The sequence below is a fragment of the Orycteropus afer genome, unplaced genomic scaffold, assembly GCF_000298275.1.
Source record: "Orycteropus afer afer isolate SDZICR_OR568_19922 unplaced genomic scaffold, OryAfe1.0 scaffold00130, whole genome shotgun sequence".
NCBI classification, from domain to species: domain Eukaryota; kingdom Metazoa; phylum Chordata; class Mammalia; order Tubulidentata; family Orycteropodidae; genus Orycteropus; species Orycteropus afer.
Window position 1 is genome coordinate 1,593,390 of NW_006921717.1, and position 5,284 is coordinate 1,598,673.

Sequence of the window (5,284 nt, forward strand, 5' to 3'; positions counted from 1 at the left end):
GGGGGGGGGGGGCTGGAGCATCCTCCCAACTCACATGGTTTCAGGGGTTGGGGGGCCCAGATCAGCAGGTGAGATGACGGCTGCTGTCTCAAGTCCCGGGGTGAGATGATGACAGACTAAACGCAGAACCAGAGCAAGAGAGTGACCTTTCCCAGAACAGCCTCGTAGATGCCCTCGCGGAGCTCAGGGTGGTGACTTGAGTCACACCCTCCAGCAAGGGGGAACTCCAGATGCATCCCACCTAAACAGACATGGAGATGGATTTACAACCCATCACAAAATGGGGGGTGGTGGCCAGAGGGACCATATTGAGCCAGTCACTGCACTGCAGGTGTGTGAGAAATGTGTGCATGTGTGTGTGTATGTGTGTTTGAGTGTGTGTGTGAGAGAGAGAGAGGGAGAGAGAGAGAAAGAGAGAGAGAGATTTGGGAGAAAGTTTACAGAGCAAGTTCATTTTCCATTCAACAGTCCATACACATTTTGTTTCATGACATTGACTGCAATCCCCACAATGGAACAGCTCTCTTCCCACTTCCTCCCTGTGGTTACCTCTTCCCTGTCCTCCTTTCCTATGCATTCCTGCCCCTGGAGCTGTCTCCCTGTGCAAACACTGCCCTTCTGCCCTGCCATGATCGATCATTCTAAGGAGTGTATCTACCTGATATAAATGTTCACCCCATAGGCCTGTCTATCGTTTGGCTGGAAGCCAAGGGAGTGAGTTCAATTCCAGACCTAAAGGGCAGCTAGGGGCCATAGTCTCAGGGGTCTCGCCAGGCTCTATCAGACCAGCAAACCTGGTCTTTTTTTTTTTTTTAATGATTTTGAGTTTTGTTCCATATTATTCTCCTACTGTATCCAGGATCTCTTGCACTGATCCTTTCCCGAGTGGGGACAGTGATAGCTGGACACCATCGAGTTCTTCTGGTCTCAGGGTCATGTAGGCTGACGTTCATGTGGTCCACTAGTCCCTTGGACTAACTGTTTCCATGCATCTTTTTTTTTTTTTTTTTTTTTCATTCTTCTTTGCCCTGGACAAGGAGAGACCCATTGTTGCATCTAGATGGCCGCTTGTAAACTTTTAAGACCCCAGTTGCTACTCCCCAAGTAGGATGTAGAACAGTGTTTTTGTGTAGTATGTTATGCTAATTGAGCTTCATGTCCCCTGTGACCAGAGTCCTGAGCCCACAGGTTCAACTACTAGCTCCCTCAGAGTGGTTGGCTGTGGCCAAGAAGTTATCATAACTTTGCTCCCTATTACTTCTATTTATATGGACATTCTTACAGTATATACAAATACATATGTAGAAATATCATCTGCCAAACCTATGTATGGTCATGGGTATATTCCCTTTTGCCCAGACATACCTGATCATTCTGCGTGTCTACCTAGACACGTGTCTGTATCAATATATATCTGTCTTGTACACAGCTTCTTTTGTGACACTTTGTATGGTGGTCCTAGCCAACAAACACACCACCTTTGTAAAGGCCCAGAGCAGTGTCTATACCCAGCAAACCCCAAGAATGTTCAACTGAACCAACTGGGGGAGATTAATTTGGAGAGGGACTACATCTTTATAAGACTGAGTCTTCCCACCCAGGAATGTGACTTCTGTCCCTAATTTTTCAAATATTTTCTTCAATAAACTTTGTGGAGATAAAGCACACTCAAAGAAGAACAAAGCCTATTTATTTACTCAAGCTGGTTACAGCAAGGGAGTTAGTTACCAACACTTGTGTTAGGCAGAGACTCAGAGGTGGGCAGGAGGGTGGGAAAGATTTACAGTGGAGAAGGAGAAGGCATCAGGTGTGCCCTGAGGGGAGCGGTTAGCACTGGGAGCAGGGGCGGGCTGGCTGGAAGCAAGGCCTCCTGTGATTGGCTACCAATGGCTGCCCAGCTGACTGAGGAGGATGCACAGAGTATGACCCTTTTCATGTACATTACTGGGACTTTTATTGAGGAACCCCTGGGTGGATTTGAACTGCCAACTTTTCCCAAACACATAAACTTTGTGCCATCCAGGGACTCCAGGTGAATGGTTAAGGAAACATATTTGGCTATCTCTGATTGCTCCTAGGTTGGAAGCAGGGACCAAAATTCAGGAAGCTGTCAGTTATTAACCAAGTATTGGGCATGCTGAGTTCATTGTTACAGGGTCCTGATTGGCAGCTGTAGATGGTGGTTTGACATCCTGGGTGGGTTTCTGTGTGTTGCGGGTCAGAGTTCTGTGTTATATGATCTGACTGCACATGATGCTTTCAGCAGAGCTTTCAGACAAAGGCAGACGAGGAAGAAAGCCTGGCTATCTATTTCCAAAAACCAGCCCATGAAAACCCCATGGAATTATCTGATAGACTGTGGAGAGATGAACTCCTTAGGTTGAAAGCACTCAAAGTACGCAGTGGCCCCAACAGTGCATTCAAACCAGCCCATGATTGTGCAGATGGTTCAGGGCCAGGTAACATTTAGTCATGTTGTATGTGGGTCACCAGGTGTCAGAGCCCACCTAATGGCTACTAACAATTATTAGTACCTGCTTGTGAACACCAGATGAGTTGTGGGATGGCATCAAGAACAACATCCATGAAGAAAGCAGAAGGTCATTAAAAAGACAGGGAAGGAAGAAAGGACCAAAATGGATGTCAGAAGAGATTCTGAAACTTGCCCTTGGATGGAGAGTAGTTAAAACAAATGGAAGAAATGACAAAAGAGCTGAATAGATTTCAAAGAGAAGTTTGAGAAAACAAAGTCAATTATTATAATGAAATATACAAAAATCTGGAGTCAGAAAACCAAAAGGGAAGAACACACTCAGCGTTTCTCAAGCTGAAAGAACTGAAGAAAAAAGTTAAGCCTCGAGATGCAATACTTAAAGATTCTATGGGCAAAATATTGAATGATGCAGGAAACACTAAAAGAAGATGAAAGGAATACACAGAGTCACTGCATCAAAAAGAATTGGTCAATGTTCATCCATTTCAGGAGGTGGCATATGATCAAGAACCAATGGTACTGAAGGAAGAAGTCAAAGTTTCACTGAAGGAATTGGCAAAAAATAAGACTTCAGGAATTGATGGAATACCCGTTGAAAGAAAGGTGATCCAACAGAATGTGGAAATTGTCAAACAATATCATTGATATCACTAAAAAAAAAACCTCACTGCCGTTGGGTTGGATCTGAGTCATAGCGACCCCTCCCTGGGTTTCCAAGGTGGTGTCACTATGGAAGTAGATTGCCCAACCTTCCTTCCAAGGAATGGCTGGTGGGTTTGAACAACCAGCCTTCTGGTTAGCAGTCAAGTGCCTTAGGCACTTGAGCTCCCATATAAGTAAAATGCTGCTGAAGATAATTCAAAAATGATTACAGCAGTATAGTGACAGGGAACTTCCAGAAATACAAGCTGGATTCAGAAGAGGACATGGAACAAGGGATATCATTGCTGATGTCAGATGGATCTAAGCTGAAAGCAAAGAATACCAGAAAGATGTTTACTTGTGTTTTATTGACTATGCAAAGGCATTTGACTGTGTGGACCATAAAACTGGATGACACTGTGTGGTGCAGTGAATGACTTGGGATGGCTTTTCTAGCCCTAGTCTTTGTAATTCCCACCAGGTTGCTGGGTGGGACCACGCGAAGGTGTGTAGCACTTGGATGCTGGGATTGGTTAGTTTTCTCACTCTGCCAGGCTTAACATGAGCCCTCCTTGAGGCAGAGAGGGGATCCCACTGCCGTTGAGAGAGAGGAGCTGGAGGTGAAGTGGAGTGTGTCCTTGGACCCAAGATCCCTGAGCTGGACCTCCTCGCTGAGAGATGCCCCACAGAGAGACTGCAGCAGAGGAGTCAAGACGCCAGACAGAGCAGCAGGCTTTCCAGCCACAGAGCGAGAAAGCTCAGTGCCTTTGGGCAGGAGCCTTGCTGGCAGAGTGTGTCTATCGGCAGAGCTAAAAGAGCTTTGTACCACTTCCCTGAGCAGGGCAGGGGCCAGGCTGAGAGGCCAGAGGCATCTGCACAGCAGACGGGAGACTGTCCTGATCAAAGAAGAGTATCCTGAGTGCATTCCTGAACCTCAACTGTAAACTGTTACTTCCCTAATCAACCCCATCATTGTAAGTATTGTCTGTGAGTTCTGTGTGGCCACTGCAACTAATCATCAAACCCAGCAGAGAAGCAGTGAGTGCCGTGGGAGGGACGGTTGGTGTCAGAGTTGGTAAAAGGCTGGTGGGTGGTGGCCTGTCTGGCCTCACAGGAATCAGCCCTGGGCTGCTGATGGTGACTCTGGCTTCCTCCTGTGAGGTTAGAGAAGGTCAGATGATGCTCGCCCTGCCCTTGTTGCACATTGCAGAGAATCGGAATTTCAGACACTTAATTGTGCTCATGAGGAACCTGTACATAGACCAGGAGGGTGTCATTCAAACAGAACAAGGGGACACTACATGGTTTAAAATCAGGAAGGATGTGTGTCAGGGTTGTATCTTTTCACCATACTTACTCAATCTGTATGTTGAGCAAATAATCTGAGAAGCTGCACTATATGAAGAACGTGGTGTCGGGATTGGAGAAAGAGTCATTAACAACCTGCGATGTGCAGATGACACAACTTGCTTGCTGAAAGTGAAGACCTGAAGTACTTACTGATGAAGGTCAAAGACTACAGCCTTCAGTATGGATCACACCTCAATAAAAGAAGACAAAAATCCTCACAACTGAACAAATAAACAGCATCATGATAAATGGAGAAAAGATTGAAGTTGTCAAAGATTTCATATTTCTTGGTTCCACAATCAATACCTGTGGAAGCAGCAGTCAAGACATCAGACGTCATATTGCACTGGGCAAATCTGCTGCAAAAGAGAAAGTGTTAAAAGTGTTGAAGAGCGAAGACATCACTTTGAAAACTAAGGTGCCACTAACCCAAGCTGTGGTATTTTCAATTGCCTCATATGCATGTGAAAGCTGGACATTGAGTAAGGAAGACCAAAGAAGAGTTGATGCTGTTGAGTTGTGGCTTTGGCAAAGAATACTGAAAGTACCATGGACTGCCAGAACTAACAAATCTCTCTTGGAAGAAGTGCAGCTGGAATTCTCCTGGAAAGTCTCACCTACTTTGGTCATGTTGTCAGAAGGAACCATTCCCTAGAGAAGGATATGCTTGGTAAAGGGGAGGGTCAGCAAACAAGGGGAAGACCCTCAATGAGATGGACTGACACAGTGGCTGCAATGATGGGCTCGGGTATAAGTCAGAATCAACTGGCCATGAGTTCGTTTTTTTTTTTTTTTTTT